At 39.9% G+C, this 22,370-nt stretch overlaps 1 long non-coding RNA gene across 1 annotated transcript in view; it reads right to left on the bottom strand.

The window, feature by feature from the left end:
* LOC134737668 (uncharacterized) overlaps positions 1-18,910 on the bottom strand; it is a 37,930-nt gene extending 19,020 nt beyond the window's left edge. The window contains exons 1-2 of the long non-coding RNA XR_010122778.1: positions 18,733-18,910; positions 16,373-16,473 (exon numbers count right to left, since the gene is read on the bottom strand). This is a non-coding gene — a long non-coding RNA (uncharacterized LOC134737668). The remainder of the gene's footprint in view (positions 1-16,372; positions 16,474-18,732) is intronic.
* Between the last annotated feature and the right edge of the window lie 3,460 nt (positions 18,911-22,370).

Here is a 22,370-nt window from a genome sequence, read left to right as displayed (position 1 = left end):
GGAATGCAACTCCCCACTAAGTGTTTGACAGATTATCTAGGCAGAAACTTAACGAAGACATTCTGGAGTTTGATTTGACACATGATCAATTGAAACTAATAGACATTTATAGTATATGCCACACATCATCTATGGAAAGTAAATTCTTCTCATCTGCTCACAGAATATACACTAGGATTGACCACTTCCTAGCCATAAAGCAATTATCCATACATTTTTAAAAAATTAAAATTATGCCAACCGTACTGTCAGCCTACAATGGAAAAAAGGTAAAAATCAATACCAAGAAAATCTCACAAAATCGCAGAATGATATTGAAATTAAACAACTTGCTCCTGAATGAATTTTGGGTAAACAACAAAATTAAGGCAGAAAATTAAAAAAATTTTGAAATAGATGAAGAGACACAATATAACAAAATGGGATGTAGGAAAAGCACTGTTAAGAGGAAAGTTGAGAGTGCTAAATACTTGCATCAAGAAGTTAGAAAGATCTCAAACTAACAATTTAAAATCACACTTAGAGAAACTAGAAAAATAAAAACAAACTAACCCCAAAGCTAGCAGAACGGGAAAAATATTCACAACCTATGAACCTGACAAAATCTAATACTCAGAACCTATAAGAAACTTAAAGGATTCACAAGCAAAAAATTACCCCATAAAAAAGTGGGCAATAACAGACACTGTTCAAAAGAATACATACAAGTGGCCAAATAACATTAAAAATTCTCATCATCACTAACCATCAAGGAAATGTAAATAAAAATCACAATAAGACACCATCGTACACCAGTTAGAATGGCTTTTGTTAAAACGTAAGATGATAATAGATGTTGAAGAGGTTTTAGAGGGAAAAAAATCACTTATACACTGTTTATAGGAATACAAATTAGTTCAGCCACTGTGGAGAGCAGCTTGGAGACTTTCCAAATAACTGAGAGTTAAACTATGATTCAACCCAGCAATTTCACCGCTGGGTATATACCCAGAAGAGAATAAATTCTTCTACCAAAATAGCACATGCACTTGTTGGTTCATCACTACACTATTTATAAGAGGAAAGACATGAATCAACCTAGGTGTCTAATAATGGTATTTTTTTTTTTTTCTGAGATGAAATCTCACTGTGTTGCCCAGGCTTGAGTGCAGTGGCACCGATCACAGCTCTCTACAACCTCCGCCTCCCAGGTTCAAGCAATTCTCCTGCCTCAGCCACCCGAGTAGCTGGGACTATAGACCCGTGCCACCACGCCCGGCTAACTTTTATATTTTCAGTAGAGACGCAGTTTCATTATGTTGTCCAGGATGGTCTCGATCTCCTGACCTCATGATTCACCCACATCAGCCTCCCAAAGTTCTGGGATTACAGGCGTCAGCCACCGTGGCCAGCCTATTAATGGTAAATTGAATATAAAAAGTGTCACATGTACACCAATACTACTTAGCAAAAAACAAAACAAAACAAAACAAAACTTGTCCTTTGCAGCAACGTTAATACAACTAAAGGCCATTATACACAGCAAATTAAAGCAGAAATGGAAAAGGAAAATACTGCATGTTCTCACTTATAAATGGAAATTAACACCGGGTACAAATGGACATAAAAACAAAAATAATAGACAACTCTTAGAGGGTGGAGAGAGGGAGGGACCAAGAACTGAAAAACTGTCTACTTAGTACTATGCTCACTGCCTGGGTGATGGAATTCCTCACATTTCAAACCTCAGCATTATAAAAAATACCCATGTAAAAAACCTGTGTAGGTACCTCCTAAATCTAAAATAAATTTGAAATTCTAAAAAGAGATCTTACTCTCTCACCCAGACAGGAATACAACACCATGATTATAGCTCAATGCCGTCTAATATTCCTGGGGAACTCAAGCAATAGTCTTACATCACCCCCAACTTCCTGACTACAGGAACATTCCACCATGCATGGCTAATCTGTAGAAATATTTTTTACATACAGCTTGTCACAATATTGCCCAAGGTGGTCTCAAACTCCTGGCCTTAAGTAATTGATATTGTTTGGCTCTGTGTCCCCGACCGAATCTCACCTTGAATTGGAATAATCCCCACTTGTCCTGGAAAGGACCCAGTAGGAGGTAATGGAATCATGGGGGTGGGATTTTCCCGTGTTGTTCTCATGATAGCAAATATGTCTCATGTGATTTGATGGCTTTATAAGTGGAGGTTCCCCTGAACAAAGTCTCTTGCTTGCTTCAATAATGGTGAGACCTCCCTAATCATGTGAAACTGTGAGACCGTTAAAACTTTTTTCATGATAAATTACCTAGTCTTGTTTTTGTTCTTATTAGCAGTATAAGAATGGTTTAATACAGTAGTCCTCTTGCCTTAGCTTTCAAAGTAGCTGGAATTACATGCACATGTCACTGTGCCTGGCTAAAACACCTAGTTTAAGGATGCTCATTCAGCTAAAGGAGAACATACAAAACTAAACAGAAAAAGAAAACAATGCATGAAGATAATGAGATTATCAACGAAGTGATTAAAGGTACAAAATAGAAACATAAAGTGTGGAGCTGAAAAGTAAAATACCTGAATTTAGAGATTCACTAGAAGGCCCAGCAACAGCTTTGATCTAGCAGGAAAAAATCCAGCAAGCTTGATAAGAAGTCATTTGAAATTATAGGCTGTGGAGGCTAAAAATAATTTTAAAAATTAAGAGAGCCTAAGGTACTTATGGGAGACCATTAAAATGGCCAATATACTTATAATGGGAATTCTAAAATAAACAGAGAGAAAAGACAGCAGCAAAGTTATTTCAAGAAACAAACAGTGGCTGAGAACTCTCAAAATTTGAGGGAGAAAATGACCTAAAATGTAATGAAACTTTACCAATTCTAACTATATTCTTTGTTATTATAATGAAGATGCACAGAATACTTTACTTCTGCTATATGTTTGAGATAACAAAGACTTAAAAGTGACTGTAAATCTGTGCCAATAGATTTATAATACAAAATGATATAATTTGTGACATCAAGAAAACACTTAGGGAGCCATAAAGAGGCAGGGTTTTATATGCAATAGTAGTTATTCTTGGTAATATATATAGTAACAACAAAGAAAATACCTATAGTACTTAGGATTTTGAGACTAGTCTGGGCAACACGGCAAAACCCTGTCTCTATGAAAAACAACAAAAATTTGTCAGGAGTAGTGGTGCGCATCTGCAATGTTATTGAATTTGTTTAGTAGTTCTAATAGTTTTTGGTGTAGTGTTTAGAGTTTTTCACATATAAGATTATTTTGTCCACAATCAGAGACCATTTGAATTTGTCCTTTCCAATTAGTATGAGTTTTAGTTCTTCCTCTTGCCTAATGTCCTTTGCTAGGACTTCCCTTACTATGTTGAATAAGAGGGCTGAAAGTGGGGGTGATTTTTGTTGTTCCAGATCTCAGAGAGAAAGCTTTCAGCTTTTCCTTATTCAGTATAATGTTAGCATTGCTTTGTCATAAATGGCCTTTATTGTGTTGAGGCACATAACTTCTATTCCTAATTTGTTAAGAGGTTTCATCATAATGAATATTGAATTTCATCCAACGCTTCTTCTGCATAGGCAAAACGTACAAAAATAAAATACTTAATGTGATGGTCAATACAGGGTGTCAAATTGATTGGAGGATGGAAAGCATTGATCCTGGGTGTGTCTGTTAGTGTGTTGACAAACGAGATTAACATTTGAGTCAGTGGGCTGGGAAAGGGAGACCCACTCTTAATTGGGTGAGCACCATCTAATGAGCTGCAGTGAATATAAAGCAGGCAGAAAAATGTAAAAAGGAGAGACTGGCCTACGTTCCCAGCCTACATCTTTCTCCTGTGCTGGACGCTTCCAGCCCTCAAAAACCAGACTCCAGTTTCTTCAGCTTTGGGACGTGGACTGCCTCTCCTTGCTCCTCAAACTTGCACACAACCTATTGTGGGATCTTCTGATTTCTCCAGGGAAGCCTGACTAATACACTTAGCAACAAACTTAACTAAAAAGGTAAAGAATCTCTACTCTGAGAACAACAAAACATGGATAAAAAATATTAAATACAAATGAATAAATGAAAAAATCTTGTGTTTATACACTGGAAGACTACTGTTAATAAAGCTACCCAAAGTGATCTACAGAAGTAACTTGATTTTTATCAAAATATCAATGACATTTTTTCAAAGAAGTAGAAAAAATATTTTAAATTTATGTGGATCCACAAAAAACTCTGAATAGACAAACAACTTTGAGCAAAATAAGTAAAGCTAAAGGCATCACTTTATCAAACTTCAAAACTTCCTATAAAGCTATAGTAACCAAAACAGCACTGTACTGGCATAAAAACAAACAAATAGACTAATGTACCCAATAAGCCCAGAAGTTAATTTATGCACCTAAAGCCAATTGATTGTCAACAAAATTGCCAAGCACACACTTTAGGGAAAAGCTAATCTCTTCAATAAATGGTGCAGGGCCATTTAAATATTTATATTCAGAAAAATTCTACTAGACCATTGGGCCTTGCCATATATGAATATCAACTCAAACTAAAGACTTAAATGTAATGCTATAAATTATGAAACTATTAGAGAAAAACGTAAAAAAAAGCTTTATAACATTGGACTGGGAAAGGATTATTAAAATAAGATGTCAAAACATACGCAACAAAATCAAAAATAAGCAAACAACATTATGTCAAACTAAAATGCTTTTTCATATTAAAAAAACAACTAAAAGATTGAAGAGACAACTTAGGCAATGAAAGAAAACGTTTTCCGGCTATACATATGACAAAAGGCTAATATTCAGAATATATAAGAAACTTTAAAATCCCAAAATAAATACACTTATAATCTAATTTAAAAAATGCAAAGGATCTTAACAGACGTTTGTGAAAAAGAGATACAAAAATGGCTAACTGGAACATAAAAAGATGTTCTACATTACTAATCACCAAAGAAATGCAAATCCAAACCACAATGAGGTACCACCTCACTCCCATTAGAATGGCTATAATAAAAATAAATAAATCAATAAATAAAAAGTACTAATGAGGATATAAAAACTACTGAATGTATACGTTGTTGGTGGAATTGTAAATTAGTATCGCCATTATAGAAAATAGTATGGAGGTTTCAGAAAGACATTGAAAATAAATCTATTATATGATCCAGCAACTTTACTCCTCCTGGCTGTATATACAAAAGAAAGGATATCACTGTGTCAAAAAGATATTTGCATTCTCCTGTTAATTACAGAACTATTTACAATAGCTTATATATGGAATCAATTCAAATGTACAGCAACAGATAAATGGATAGGGAAAATGTAATTTATATACACAGTGAAATCCTATTCAGCCATAAGAAAGGATAAAATTCTGTCAGTTAAGAGAGCATGGATGAACCTTGAGCATACCATGTTAAGTAAAATAAGCCACATAGAGAAACACTAGTACTTTACGATCTTATTATCTCACTCATTTGTGTAACCTGAAAAAAAGGGTTGATATAAGCAAAGAGTACAACGCGGGTTACCAGAGACTGAAATAGGAGGACGGGAAAAGGCTGCTTAACAAGTACTGTGTTACAATTAGACAGGAGAAAGAAGTTTTTGTTTTTTATTACACGATAGAATAATAATAATTAATGAAAACGTATCGCTTATTAAAAAATACCTAAAAGAGACCAGTTGTGGTAGCACATTCCTGCAATCCATACATTTTGGGAGACTGAGGTGGGAGAATCACTTGAAGACAGAAGTTCAAGATGAGCCTGGACAACATAGTGAGACCTTGTCTCTGTGAAAAATTAAAACATTATCCAGGCATGGTGGCAGGTTCCGGTAGTCTCAGCTAATTGGGAAGCTGAGGTTAGAAGATTGTTTGAGGTTACTGTGAGCTAGGATTGCACCACTGCACTTCCAGTCTGGGTGTTAGAGCAAGATCCTCTCCCTAAAAAAAGTTAATACATAAATATAAAATAAAATAGCTAGAGAAGAAGCTTTTGAATGTTCTCACCACAAAAATAACACAAGCATGAGGCAATAAATACACTAAGTACTCTGATTTTTATTGCTATACAACATACATACATAATTGTTTCCCCAAAATATGTACAATTACATGTGTCAATTTTAAAAAATGAAGACTATAATGTAAAACCTATAGCTGTAAAATTCCTAGCACAATACAGAAGGGTGAAGCTTCATGACAATTGGTCTTGGCAATAATCTGGGGGATGTAACATCAACGGATCAGACAACAAAAGCAAGGGAATACAGATAGTACTAAATCAGTGTGAGAAAAATATCCCAAACAGGCAAAGCAGAACATGGAATAGATATATGCACAATTATGTACATTGTAGTATTACTCACAAACATACTACCTGGAAGCAAATGTACCTTTAAGGATGAGTAGATTCAACAAACAGGGCACGTATATTCACTGGGATAGCATTCAGCCTTAAAAATAAGGAAATCTTGAAAAGTACTACAATAAGGACAAATCTTGAAAACATTCGGTAAAGTAAAACAAGACAGTCAAAAAGGAAATCGTATAATTACACTTATATAAAATATTTAGTCAGTCAAACTTATAGGAACCAAGTGCTGTAGTCTCAGCAGTGCACCAAGATGTAACAGTATCTCGTAGTCTGAGATCACACCCAGAGTTCTTTTTTCTACCTCTAAGGAGATTAAGGAGCATGAACACAAAGGTGAGGTTGGAGTGAAAGTTTGATAAGCAAGAGAAAAAAGCTCTTTGCCAGCAGAGATAGGTGTCTGAACGTGGTGCCCTCTACGAGGCTGGGGTCCAGGGTTTTTATGGACTGGGAAGGGAAGAGAAGGGAATGTGCATAGTTCACAGGCCGTCTTGAAAAACGTGTGGCTCAGCTTGGCCCATGACTTTGGCCCGGTACCAATAAGGAGCTGAAGGGATGATTCATAGATGCTACTTAGGTTGGCCCAAGACTTATCAGAAGATAAGGTGAAAGCTTGGCCAAGCAGCTTGGCCTGGGAGCAATTAGGGGCTGAAGTAACTATTCATAGAGATCAGACTTACAGTTCAAATAAAGGAGAGTATCGACCGGAATGCACCAGAGCCCACTGTGCTTATGCCCACAAAAGGAGAAGAAACTTTTTCCTGGGAGCCCACTGACTGTACAAAGGGCAAAGGCGTTTCTTTTTTTCTTTTTCTGTTCTTTCTTTCCTTCATTTTTTTTTTTGAGATGTACTTTTTTCTATTTATTTATTTATTTATTTATTTATTTGTTTTGAGATGTAGTTTTGCTCTTGTTGCCCAGGCTGGTGTGCAATGGTGCGATCTCGGCTCCCAGTAACCTCTGCCACTTGGGTTCAAGCGATTCTCCTGCCTTAGCCTCCCATGTAGCTGGGATTACAGGCATGCGACAGCATGCCCGGCTAATTTTGTATTCTTAGTAGAGACGGAGTTTCTCCATGTTGGTCATGCTGGTCTCGAACTCTCGACCTCAGGTGATCTGCCCGCCTCTGCCTCCCAAATTGCTGGGATTACAGGCATGAGCCACCGTGCCTGGACAAACAAAGGCATTTCTATGCCAGTTCGGTCTTGTTCCCTTAACTAAGTGGGCTGGAGGTTTGTACAAGTTTCTATCCAAATGGGCCAGAGGTTTTTCTCTCTGTGCAGCCATGGGCAGGTCTCCAAGCACAACACCAAGTGCTAGTTCCCTTGTTGGTGTCTACAGCTTGATTTTTTCCAGGATTCATTTTATATTATGCAGGGATGAGACAATGACCCAAGGTCCAGGGACTTTCCAGGGACCCTTCTGTTGCTACCTACCTAAAGCAAGCTAACTAAATTCTTTCACAAGTAATGAGTATTCACTTTTACTTTTGTAAGACAAAAATTATCTAAAACCTATTGCAAAACAATAGAACTATACTTACCACTTCTAAACCATATACTTAAAATGTTAGAAATGACAATGGCATGTTTTTAACGACAATTAGAAGCTTAAGACTACCTAAAAGGCACAGTTACAAAATCCTCAAACATCCCCTTCAAATAATAAAGGGTTCTCCTCACATAATTGTTTAGATTTAACTATAAGTTGATTGTGAATTTACAATTATTTCCCTGACTACTCACCAAGATAGAATAAAATAATCACTAGAAATCAAGAAAAAAGGGAAATTTATAGCACTAATGTCCACATCAAAAAGCTAGAAAGGGCTGGGCATGGTACCTCATGCCTGTAATTCCAGCACTTTGGGAGGCTGGGGCAGACAGATCACTCGAGGCCTGGTGTTCAAGACCTGCCTGGCCAACATAGCAAAACCCCATCTCTACAAAAAAATACAAAAATTAACTGAGTGTGGTGATGCACATCTGTAATCCCAGCTACTCAGGAGGCTGAGACAGCAGAAATGACTTAAAACTGAAAAGTGGAGGTTGCAGTGAGCCGAGATCATGCCACTGTTCTCCAGCCTGGGCAGCAGAGTGAGACTCTCCCACAAGAAAAAAAAAAAAACCTAGAAAGATCTAAAGTTAACAGACTAACATCTTGATTAAAAGAACAAGAAAACCAAGTGAAAAAGAACCTGAAAGCTAGCAGAAAACAAGAAATAACCAAGATCAGAGTAGAGCTGAAGGACATAGAGACACTGAAAACCCTTCCAAAAAAAAAAAAAAAAACTCAACCAATCCAGGAGACGTTTTTATGAAAAAAATTAATAAACTAAATGGAACACTAGCTAGACAAATAAATAAGAAAAGAAAGAAGAACCAAACACAATGAGAAATAATAAGGGAGATATCATCCCTGATCCCATGGAAATAAGAACAACCATCAGAGAATACTGTAAACACCTCTATGCACATAAACCAGAAAATCTAGAAGAAACGGACAATTTATTGCAAAAAAAACCCTCCACAAGAGTGAACCCTGAATAGATCAATAATGTGTTCTGAAATTGAGGCAGTAACAACTAGCCTACCAAGCAAGCTGAATTTGACCAGAAGTACAAAGGTGAGATGGTACATTTTCTCCTAAAACTACCCAAAAAAAATTGAAAACAAAGAAGTTCTTTCTAACTCATTCTATCAGGCCAGCATCATCCTGATACCAAAACCTAATATAGATACAACAACAACAACAACAAAACATCATGCTAACATCTTTGATGAACACCGTGCAAAAATTCTCAATAAAATACTGGCAAACCAAATCCGGCAGCACATTAAAAAGTGCATCCACCACAATGGAATTGGCTTGGTCCCCAGGATGCAACGTTGGTTCAACATATGCAAATCAATAAATGTGACTCGTCACATAAAGAGAAGTAAATACAAAAATCACATGATTATCTCAACAGATGCAGAAAAAGTATGCAATAAAATTCAATATTCCTTCACGTTTAAAATTCTCAATAAACTAGGAACTGAGGAAACATACCTCAAAATAATAAGCGCCATATACAACAAACCCACAGATAATATCATATTGAATGTGCAAAAGCTGGAAACATTCCCCCTGAAAACTGGCACAAGAAAAGTATGTCTTCTCTCACCACTCCTATTGGACACAGTATCGGAAACCTTCGCCAGGAAAATCAGAACAGAGGAAGAAATAAAGAGTATTCTAATAGAAAGAGAGGAAGTCAAATTATCTTTGTTTGTAGATGACCTGATCCTATATCTAGAAAGCCTCATCTTCTTAGCCCCAAAGCTTCTTAAGGTGATAAGCAACAGTAGCAAAATCTCAGGATATAAAATCAATGTGCAAAAGTAGCTAGCATTCCCATACACAAACAACAGGCAAGCAGGGAGACAAATAATGAATGAACTTTCATTCACATTTGCTACAAAGAGAAAAAAATACCTAGGAATACAGCTAATAAGGAAAGTGAAGGACCTCTTCAAGGAGAACTACAAACAACTGCTTACAGAAATCAGAGTGGACACAAAACAAAAGTAGAAACATTTCATGCTCATGGAGAGGAAGAATCAGTATCATGAATATGAGCATATTGCCCTAAGTAATTTATAGATTCAATGCTATTCCCATTGAACTACTGACATTCTTCAGAGAATTAGAAAAAAAAACTTTAAAAATTCATATGGAACCAAAAAAGAGCCCAAATAGCCAAGCCAACCTTAAGAAAAAAAAAAAAAAAAAAGCTGAAAGCGTCACTGCCTAACTTCAAACTATACTAGTACAGTAATCAAAGCAGCATGGTACTGGTATAGAAACAGAAACATGGACAAATGAAACAAAATAGGGAGTCTAGAAATAAAGCCAAAAACCTACGACAACCTGATCTTTGACAAAGTCAACAAAAACAAGGAATTAGGGAAAGATCTCCCTATTCAATATATTGTGCTAGGAGAACTGACTAGTCATATGCAGAAAATTAAAACTGGAACCCTTCCTAACACCATAGACAAAAATTAACTCAATATGGATTAAAGACTTAAATGTACAACCTAAAACTATAAAAACCTTAGAAGAAAAAATCTAGATAATACCATTCAAGATATAGGCAGGAGGAAAGATTTGATGACAAAAAGGACAAAAGCAATAGCAACAAAAACAAAAATTGACTAATGGGGTCTAATTAAATTAACAGCTTCCGCAGACCCAAAAAAACCTATCATTAGAGCAGAGAACCTAGAGAATGGGAGAAAAATTTTGCAACCTATCCATCTGACAAACGTCCAATACCCAGAATCTACGAGGGACTTGAAATTTACAAGAGAAAAACAAACAACCCCATTAAAAAGTGGTCAAAGGACATGAACAGACATATCTCAAAAGAAGACATACATGTGCCCAACAAACATGAAAAGCTTAACATCACTGATAACTGGATAAATACACATCAAAACAACAATGAGATACCATATCACACCAATTACAATGGCTATTAATAAACAGTAAAGAAAAAATAAAAACAGATGCTGGTGAGGTTGTGGAGAAAAAGGAAAACACTTTTACACTGTTGGTGAGAGTGTAAATTATTTCAAGCATTGTGGAAGAGAGTGTGGAGGCTCCTCAAAGACCTAGCAGCAGAAATACCATTTGACCCAGCAATACTATTATACACCCGAAGGAAAAGAATTCTATTTTAAATATACATGTATGCATATGTTCATTGCAGCGCTATTTACAATAGCAACGTCATGTAATCAATCTACATGCCCATCAATGATAGACTGGATAAAGAAAATGTGGTACACCTACACATGGAACACTATAAAGCCATAAAATGTAATGAGATGATGTCCCTTGCAGGGACATGGTTGGAGTTTGAAGCCATTAATCCCAGCAAACTAATGCAGGAACTGAAAACCAAACACCACCTATTATTATTCTAACTTATTAGCGGAAGCAGATCAATTAGAACACATGGACACACTAGGAAGAACAACACACACTGGACACCTGTTTCATGGCATGGGGGAGGGAAAGGAGAGCATCAGGAAGAATAGCTGCGGATGCTGGCCTTAGTACATGGGTGATGAGATGATCTGTGCAGTAAAGCACAATGGCACACGTTTATCTATGTAAGAGACCTGCATATCCTGCACATGGAACCCTAAACTTAAAATAAAAGTTGAAAAATAAGTTTATCACATATGGACCCCTGAACTTAAAATAAAAGTTGAAAAAAAATGCGTATCTGGTGGATTCTCTATGTTAGAAACAAACTGAGGATCCTGAAGCTCCCGCTGGGAGAATCGGGGCTGGGGGCACCCTGGGGAGCCGCTGCCAAGGCCGTCCACCGTCCCTACAGGCCGCCTCCCTTCCCGGCCAGTGATGGAAAGGAGAGGGGGAATATGAACAGCTGTGGAACTCAGACTCTCGGGAACTGAATCAGGCCCCAGCCCATGCCCCCCATCCCAGTCCGGCCAGCGTGCCCTCCAGTCTTCCCACCCAGCCAGCCCAGCCCTCAGGATTGTTAGATGGAACAAGGCTCCATCATCACCCAGGCATGGAGGGAAGACGCCCTGGTCCTTACCAAGCAAGTCCTGGTTTCCAAAGTGCTCTCCGAAGAGGTCTCATGTTTGTCACACCTTAGAAGGCCCCTTTCTGCTCTTCTTGCACCCAGCATGTTGGCCAGTCACGTTCCCCTGCTAAGTTCTTCACACATAATTAGGAAGTCAACACCATTGCTAAGTCAGATCAGCTCCAGAGTCTCCAGTATCAGTTTTATCAGATCCCAGGAACCTGCCTGCTCCCAGAGGTGACAGAGAAAAATCAAGGAAGGATCTGTATGGGCACTGACCTGGATGAAACCCTTGTGCCTAGCTCCTTGAAGGCATTCAGCAATGCTGACTGCCTAATGCCTGTAGAGATTGAGGGGATCAGGCACCAGATCCATTTGCTCATGAGGCCTTATATGGATAAGTTCCTGAGATGACAGGAGGAACTGCTTAAATGTGTTTTTTTCATTGCTGTCTTCATTCCAGCCTGAACAAGTATGCAGATCCTGTTGAGAGGTGACAGTGTGCTGGCAGTCCTCACAGCCCTCACTCGCTCTCGGGGCCTCCTCTGCCGGGGCTCCCACTTTGGCGGCACTTGAGGAGCCCTTCAGCACACCGCTGTAGTGTGGGAACCCCTTTCTGGGCTGGCCAAGGCCAGAGCTGGCTCCCTCAGCTTGCGAGGAGTTGTGGAGGGAGAGGTGCGGGCGGGAACTGGAGCTGCGCCCGGTGCTTGCGGGCCAGCGCAAGTTCTGGGTGGGCTTGGGCTCGGTGGACTCCGCACTCGGTGTGGCCGGCCTGCCCCACCGGCCCTGGGCAGTGAGGGGCTTAGAACCTGGGCCAGCTGTTGGTGTGCTCAATTTCTCGCTGGACCTTAGTTGCCTTCCCATGGGGCAGGGCTCTGGACCTGCAGCCTGCCATGCCTGGCCCTCCCCCACTCCATCGGCTCCTGTGCGACCGGAGCCTCCCCGACGAGCGCCACCCCCTGCTCCACGGCACCCAGTCCCATCAACCACCCAAGGGCTGAGGAGTGCGGGCGCACGGCGCAGGACTGGCAGGCAGCTCCACCTGCAGACCCGGTGCAGGATCAACTGGGTGAAGCTAGCTAGGCTCCTGAGTCTGGTGGGGACATGGAGAACCTTTATGTCTAGCTAAGGGATTGTAAATACACCAATCAGCACTGTGTATCTAGCTCAGGGTTTGTAAATGCACCAATTGACACTCTGTATATAGGTATTCTGATGGGGACAAGGAGAACCTTTGTTTCTAGCTCAGGGATTGTAAACGCACCAATCAGAGCCCTGCCAAAACAGACCACTCGGCTCTGCCAATCAGCAGGATGTGGGTGGGGCCAGATAAGAGAATAAAAGCAGGCTGCCCGAGCCAGCAGTGGCAACCCACTCGGGTCCCCTTCCACACTGTGGAAGATTTGTTCTTTTGCTCTTTGCAATAAATCTTGCTGCTGCTCATTCTTTGGGTCCACAATGTCTTTATGAGCTGTAACACTCACCGTGAAGGTCTGCAACTTCACTCCTGAAGCCAGCGAGACCACGAACCCACTGGCAGGAAAGAACTACTCCAGACATGCCAACTTAAGAGCTGTAACACTCACCACGAACATCTGCAACTTCATTCCTGAGCCAGCAAGACCACGAACCCACCAGAAGGAAGAAACTTTGAACACATCCGAATGTCAGAAGGAACAAACTCCGAACATGCCACCTTTAAGAACTGTAACACTCACCATGAGGGTCTGCAGCTTCATTCTTGAAGTCAGTGAGAATAAGAAACTCCCTGTTCCGAACACACTGTGATGGGTGTGCTGGACCAGTGTGGGGTGATCTGGGGTGGCCTAGCTCATGAGTTGTGTTTGTTCCACCAGGGCTGCTATGTCAAGGACCTCAGCCATCTGGGGACGGACCTGAGGAAAACTGTCATCCTGGACAACTCGCCTGCTTCTTACATCTTCCACACAGAGAATGCAGTGCCTGTGTAGTCCTGGTTTGATAACATTCCAGACAGCAGCTGCTGCACCTGATATCAATCTTTGAGGAGACGAGTGGAGCAGATGGTGTCTACACTAGCCTTGGGCAGCAGTGGGCCCTTAACCTTCCCTCCTTCCCAGCGATGGCCATCACAGTAGGGGATTTTCCCACACTGTGCCTTTATGATCAGCCTGAAAGAGTGAAGGCTGGAACACCTACCCACATGGGCCTGGGAAGAGTAAGAAATGATTGAAAAGAGCTTTAGGACAGCTCAGATGCCCAGTGGGTGAATGCCAGACCAAGGATACCCAGAGCTACCTGCCATCAAGTTGTTGGGTTTCCGAGATGTAGGTGTGAGAGAAAGAAAGAGAGCATGTATGTTTTGCCATGAACTGTGGCCCTAATATATAGTGTTTCAGTGGGGGAGAAGCTGAAGGACGAATACTTCCCAAGTTAGCTTGTCTCCTCTCCTGTCACCCTATGAGCCCCTGAGCTCCATAGGGATGAAGACTCTTGAAGGCTCAATTGCAAACCTGGTGTTTCCTCAGTGCTGCAAGGCCTACGCCAAGGAGAAAGGAAAGGTATGCCTTTGGGTGTTCCAGACACACATCTTTCTGAAATATTTCTCCAGTCAGTTGTTGCAGACAAAAGACAACATTTCTGGGAAGATGGGGACTTATGTTCAGACCAGTACCCAAGCCATCAGGTCTTGTGGCCCAAAGGCTGTGCTTTTAAGTCCAGCCAAGTGCCTGGGATGGATCTTTTCTGCATGTCCCCAAGACTCACCACTTAGCCATAGCCTCAAACCTGTGGGGAAGGAAGTTATCTCCCCACCCTGCAAGAGGACAAATAACTGATTTCTGCTGTTTTTAATCTGTTTTAAAATTCTCTTAAAAAAAAAAAGCCTATCTGAAACTGAAAAAAAAAAACAACAACAAACAAGCAAAAAAGATGTCAGACTTACATAGGTGAAAAACACACAGATATATCTATAACCAACAAACACAGCTAATTCACACATATATTAAACATCACATTGAGATAAACTGTATCGAGCTAAAAATTATCATTGAACTCGTGATATCAAGCTTTAAAAGCAAAAATACAATTAACTGATCTGAGAAAACATACCCAAGAAAAGAAACGCAATAACACGCAATTGAAAATAAGAAGAGAGATTTTAATGCATAAAATCCTGAATAAAACATGGATTTACAATGAAAAATAACTTTTTTTTTTTTGAGACAGAGTCTTGCTCTGTCGCCCAGGCTGGAGTGCAGTGGCATGATCTCGGCTCTGCCCACTGGATTCATGCTATTTTCCTGCCTCAGCATCCCGAGTAGCTGGGAATACAGGCGCCCGCCACTGTGCCCGGCTAATTTTTTGTATATTTAGTAGAGACGGGGTTTCACCATGTTAGTCAGGACGGTCTTGATTTCCTGACCCCGTGATCCACCCGCCTCGGCCTCCCAAAGTGCTGGGAATACAGGCATGAGTGACCACACCCGGCCAAAAAATGACTCTTTAGATATCTACAGCATTAAACTGCATTCACTCATGAAAAGCAGACATTTTAAGTCATTGGAATTTAATAAATTGCAGTAAAATTATACAGAAAATGCATTACAATCATTAATAACATGCTCTAATGAGAAGAATTTAATTAATAATCATTAAAAAGATAGGAGAATTTAATTATGTCCTCAATATGTTTCTGCTCTTCTTACCACAAAATATAATAAAACTCTATGACTATAATATAGTTTTCAGGAGATAAAAAAGTCTTATGTTTCGAAATAAAAGAACAACAAAAATTTTGCAAAATACGCTGAGCATTACTGAAGTATAAAGTAAATATCTGGAATTAAAAACACCATCATTTAGACACAGACTAAAAAAAAGAATATAAATGTTAATGATTCCTTTCTGCCTGCAGTGAGCTTGAAATTACAACCAAAAATTTTAATAAATATGTTGCACCTACAAGAAATTTTATTAATAGCTTACATAATGTGTAAATTTGAGCAATTTATTTTAGAATTTTTGAATCTAAAAATCACCAGCTTGACATTTATTTCAGAAAGCGAAATATAAACGAGAGTAACATAAGAAAGACGACAGAATGGGTGGTTTTGCGTGCACATCCCTCACAACATAATGCAGCTGCCACAGCAAACATAAGTGCATTCATGTAAGCCTTGGAATCCAGTTCAGAGTTTGTGACACCCAGCTGGAGGCAAAGACCAAGGAAGACATCTTCAGAGGGTAAGCACTTGACCAAGTGGCAAGCTTGCCAATCGTGGTCCCCGCTTCAAAACAGAATACTGCCACATCTTACTGTAGACTTGCCTATAACTCATTTGACTTTGGTCCTGCCACTGCAACTATCTGTCAAAAACACAAGAGAATTCGTACTCACCTGAGACAGGTGACAGGCCTGCAGAATTTGGTTCTCTCTATAGTCCCTGAATCAGGCAAAACACACCTTCTTTACTTCTCCAGCCATGGTCTAGAAGAAATCTTCATATTGATATCATGAAATGCTAACTAACAATATGAAAAATACTAAAGTATAAATGTCACTAAAAATGGTAAATACATACCGAAATTCTGAATACTCTAAATTGTTATCATCTTAAACTAGACTATTAAAATACAAGATGTTTTATATAAGTCTCATGACAACCACTAGGAAAAAAACTGTAGTAAAAAAAGAGAAAGTAATTAAAACATACACAAACAACAAAAATTACACATTGGACATGGTGGCTCCTGCTTATAATCCCAACACTTTGGGAGGCCAAAGTGGAAGAATCATAAGCTCCTTGGGTGTTGTGGTGTGTGTCTGTAGTCCAAGCTACTTGGGCGGCTAAGGTGGGAGGTTTGCTTGATCCCAGGAGGTTGAGGCTACAGTGAGCCGTGATATGCAACTGTACTTCAGTCTGAGCAAGAAAGCATAACTTTGTCTCAACAAAAATTAACAATACTGCAGGAAAGACAGAACCAGAAAAAAAAGAAACAAATTTAAACTGGACAGAAAACTACAAATTTACAATGGTAACTGCTTACCTATCACTACCTTACAAATAAAAAGATTAAATTATCTACTAAACACATACTGCTGTAGACTGAATATCATCTCCAAAATTTAGGATAAAATTTAATAGCCAATGTGTTAGAATTAAGAGATGGAAACTTTAAAAATTAATTAAGCTATAAGAACTCTGCCCTCATGAATGGACTAATGTTCTTATTATGGGAATGGGCTAATTATAACAAGAATGGATCTGTTGTTATATATTAATACAAAAACTCTCTCTCTCTCACATCTTTGGCAACATTATTATCCAGCAACTAGACCTTCAACAGATACCAGTGTCATGTTGTTTTGCCCTCCCAGCCTCCAGAATCATGAGTCAAATAAAATTCTATTCTTTATTAATTACCAGTCTGTGATATTCTGTTAAAGCAGCCAAAAAAGACTAAAGCAGACAGTGGATAAATGAATCTTTTAAACCTCGTAATATGCTGCTTACAGGAGACTCAATTATGAATTAAGAGCATAGGCTAAAAGTGAAAGGATAGAAAATGATATTCCATGGAAATAATAACCAAAGGAGTGCAATGGTAGTTATGCTTAAATTAGACAAAACAGATTTTCTAGCAATGTCTCCCACAAGCATGAAATGAGTTTACCATACAATAATAATAGAGATTAATTTGTCAAGAGAATATAGCTATATATATTTATGTGCCCAAAAGGGAGGCTTCTAAATATAAAAAGCAAATATTGCCAGAACTGTAGGGAGAAGTAGAAAGAAATCCAATAATAGAAAACTTTAATGAAATGTATAGTAAAGGACAAATAGTTAATAGCATTGTAAGTTGGCAAGGGAAACCTGGTCTCATGTGTTGCATTTGAGAATGCAGCAAAGAAAGTGGGAACTTATAATTTTACTGCAAACCTGAGTTAGGCTGAAAAACAGTGTGGTCGATAAGAGGATCCACTTGCCATACATTAAAAAAATACAGGAGAAAACCCGTCCTCCTCTGGAGTGTTAAAGTAATTAAAGAGCAGAAAATTAGACTAAAGTGGCTCTAGTGCCCTGTGTTCATAGGTTAAAAAAAAAAAAACTGAAACCTAACTGAAATACATTTCCTATAAACCATTATGTTAGCCTGAAACAAAATGCAGGTTTAAGCAACGACAAATATACAATTAACCTCTGAATATGTATCTAGGAAATTTCCATCTGGATAGTTCAAATAAGGCGACTACATAACTGTAACAAGTTCTTGAATTTGGGTTGCTTTCTCATGCATCTTATAAAAGCCTTTCCTTTATGCCCCTCGGGTGGACCACAAATCATGGCTGGGTGCTTTCCATTTCAGCAATCACTGTTTGTTGAGATAAACTGGTTAACATTTTAACATAGACTCCTGTTAATTTTTAATAAGAGAGACTGTGGACGCCACGGGCTGCAGCTCCTCCCACGCAAACACCCAGTCTCGGTTTTTCCCTGATGACCCACCTGGCATCCCTGAACAATCTGGGAAATACTCATGGCTGTGGGCGCAGAGCAGGGCGCTGCCCAGGGACAGGACCGAATGGGCCGGGCGGGACGTGGGGGTCTTCGCTGCTGGCCCAGCGGCCATCTTGCAGCCACAGGGGACTGAGGGCCAAGCTGCGGGAGACTCGGAGCTAACCGTGGGGAGGCCGGTCCTGCCGGTTTCGCAGGCTGCTCTCCCCTCTCGGGATGCCGAACCCCGCATACTCACCATTTCCCAGCTTCCATGATGTCCTGGCACCTTAACTATGCGTCCCCAAGGACCTACAGGTCACAGGGCAACAGGGGCTGTGAGAGAGTAGCCCGGGGCTCCCAAGGTGGAGGAGACGAAATAGGAGACGGATCCCAAGCTCCTGTGCCAGCGCCAGCGAGAGACAAAGACCCCGCCAAACGCCGGAAGCCACGCCCTCCTTTCCTCTCCTCTCCCACTGCGCGCCTGATTGGACGGTTCCCACATCAGTGTCACTGATTGGGTAAAACTCCAGGACTCACCCACCCCAGCCTGACTCCTGCCCCTACCCCAACTCCCCCTCAGCGTTAGCACATTTTTGTTAGTTTGTTTTACTTTAAGTTCTGCAATACATGTGCAGAAATTGCAGGTTTGTTACATAGTTTTACATGTGCCATGGTGGTTTGCTGCATCTATCAACCTGCCATCTAGGTTTTAAGCCCCACATGCATTAGGGATTTGTCCTAATTTTCTCTCCTCTTGACCTCAATCCCCTAACAGGCCCCAGTGTGTGATGTTTCATTCCCAGTGTCCCTGTGTTCTCATTGTTCAACTCCCACATATGAGTGAGAACATATGGTGTTTGGTTTCCTGTTCCCGTGTTAGTTTGCTGAAGATAATGGTTTCCAGCGTCATTCACGTCCCTACAAAGGACATGAACTCATTCTTTTTACGGCTGAATATTATTTCATGGTGTATATGTGCCACATTTTCTTTTTCCAGTCTATCAATGATGGGCATTAGGGTTGGCTCCAAGTCTTTGCTATTGTAAACAGTTCTGCAATAGACATATGAGTGCATGTGTCTTTATGCTACAATGATTTATATTCCTTTGGTTATATACCCAGTAATGAGATTGCTGGGTCAAATGATATTTCTGGTTCTAGATCCTTGAGGAATCACCACACTGTCTTCCATAATGGTTGAACTAATTTACACTCACTCCTGCAGTGTAAAAGCGTTTCTATTTCTCCACTGCCTCACCAGCATCTGTTGTTTCCTGACTTTTTAATAACTTCCATTCCAAATGGTGTGAGATGGTATCCCATTGTGGTTTTGATTTGCATTTCTGTAATCATCAGTGATGATGAGCTTTTTTCTTTGTTCTTTTTGTGCGTTTGTTGACCACATAAATGTCTTCTTCTTCTTCCTCTTCTTATTCTTCTTCTTCTTTTCTTTTTATTTATTTTATTTATTATTATTGTTTTTAAGATGGAATCTTGCTTTGTTACCCAGGCTGGAGTGCAGCGGCAGGATCTCAACTCACTGCAACATCTGCCACCCAGGTTCAAGTGATTCCCCTGCCTTAGCGTCCCAAGAAGCTGGGATTACAGGCCACCTGCCAATACACCCTGTTAATTTTTTGTGTTTTTAGTAGAGACGTGGTTTCATCATGTTGCCCGGGTTGGTCTTGAATACCTGACCTCATGATTCACCTGTCTCCAAGGCTGAAAGTGCTGGGATTACAGGCTTGATCAACCACGCCCAGTGAAATGTCTTCTTTTGAGAAGAGTCTGTTCATATTCTTTGCTCACTTTTTGATGGTATTTGTGTGTGTGTGAATTTGTTTAAGTTCCTTGTAGATTCTGCATATTAGACCTCTGACAGATGGTTAGATTGCAAAAATTTTCTCTCATTCTGTAGGTTGCCTGGTCACTCTGATGATAGCTTCTTTTGCTGTGCAGAAGCTCGTTAGTTTAATTATATCTCATTTGTCAATTTTAGCTTCTGTTGCGACTACTTTTGATATTTTATTCATGAAGTCTTTTCTCTTGCCTATGTCTTGAATGGTATTGCCTAGGTTTTCTTCTAGGGTTTTTGATGGTTTGGTGTTCAACATTTAAGACTTTAATCCATCTTGAGGTAGTGTTTGTATAAGGTGTAAGGAAGGAGTCCAGTTTCTGTTTTCTGAATGTGGCTAGCCGGTTCTTTCAGCACAATTTGTTAACAAGGAAATTTTTCCCCATTGCTTGTTTTTGTCAGGTTTGTCGGAGATCAGATGGCTGTAGATGTGTGATGTTATTTCTGAGATCTCTGTTCTTTTCCATTGGTCTACATATCTGTTTTGGTATCAGTACTGTGCTGTTTTGGTTACTGTAGCCTTGCAGTATAGTTTGAAGTCTGGTAGCAGGATGCCTTAAGTCTCGTTGTTCTTGCTTAGTATTGTTTTTGGTTGACAGGAAAACAGGCTCATATACTTGAGGTCACATGCCCAGAGTATCACAGCTAATTAAGACGTGAGCTGAGAATTCAAATGCACATGCTCCTTCCCTTACCTGGGTCTCTTGTATAATGCATCTTAGCAGCTATTTAAGGGTAGGAATTAGAACATTTGGACTTCTTTTTAACAACTTTTTAAACTGCATTTTGATAATGCAGGAAAGACCTTCATCCCATCCCTGAGCCCCTCTCTCAGAACGCTGCACCCCACTGCTGACCACATTGTGGGGTGGCCATTAGGAATCAGGCGGGCAGCAGGGGCCGGAAATAAATAAGCATGTATTATGTTGCCCAAATTTGTACATCTTAGAAAGTCTCCTCAACCATTCTGTGTGAAGTGATTATTCCAGGGCAATTGTGTCCTGATGCGCTGCATCTCAGTCTGACTTGTCTTTTTGAAAATCACTGGATTACTCTCATGAACGGGGATATTTCTCTTTCTGTTTGAAAACTGCCAACTGTCCTCTGCAGGTGTCCTGATTTGCTAGTTTAGAACCTGAAGGTAGCGGTGAGAAAATATTTGGGCCACATCAGAATACCTATTCTCAGCTGCAGGATATATAGAAATTTCTTAATAATATCTAACCATTTTCTCAATAACCATTATATTTAACATTGAGAGCTTGGAGTGCAAGGAAGGACACAGATGACACAATCTTGAAAGTTTAATTTGTTTATAAGGGTTTTTTTTTGTTCTTGTTTAGTTTTGCTTAGTTTTTAGATACAAGGTCTTGCTCTGGTGCCCAGGCTGGAGGGCAGTGGCATAATCATAAGTCATAATTTGGTTGTAACGGTTCTTTAAAACAAATTTTTGCTGAGAGTGGTAGCTCACACCTGGAATCTTAACAATTTGGGTGGCCAAGGTGGGATGATCTCCTGATCCCAGGAGTTGAAGATGAGTCTGGGCAACATAAGTAGGCTCAGTCTCCAGAAAATAAAAATAAAAATTGGCTGGGTGTAGCTATGCATGCCTGTAGTCCCAGCTACTTGAGAGGCTGAGGTGAAAGCATCACTGGAACCTAAGAGTTTGAGGCTGCAATGACCCATGATTCAGCCACTGCACTGACAGAGTGAGACACGTGTGTGCGTGTTTGTGTGGGAGTGTGAATAAAAAATTTGTATGTGAAAAAAATTCTAGCACAGGAGAAAAATGAAAGCCCATGTTGGAGGATGTGGAGAAATGTGAGTATGGCTCCAGCAATTCAGTGAGACTTGGTTTTCCATCTTGAAGAATTGCCCATCCACACTGAAACCATAGCCTAACAAATGCCCGTTCTCACACTATGCCTGCTGGGATACCAGTATGTAGCCTTTTGAAAGAAATAAAATCTTTCACCTAAGAGAAGGACAAGAATAAAGGAGGGTTTCACATCTAAAGCCTTCATTTTCTTTATGAATCA

Source organism: Pongo pygmaeus, chromosome 11, assembly GCF_028885625.2.
Source record: "Pongo pygmaeus isolate AG05252 chromosome 11, NHGRI_mPonPyg2-v2.0_pri, whole genome shotgun sequence".
Classification (NCBI taxonomy): domain Eukaryota; kingdom Metazoa; phylum Chordata; class Mammalia; order Primates; family Hominidae; genus Pongo; species Pongo pygmaeus.
This window is presented reverse-complemented; position numbering and strand designations above follow the sequence as displayed.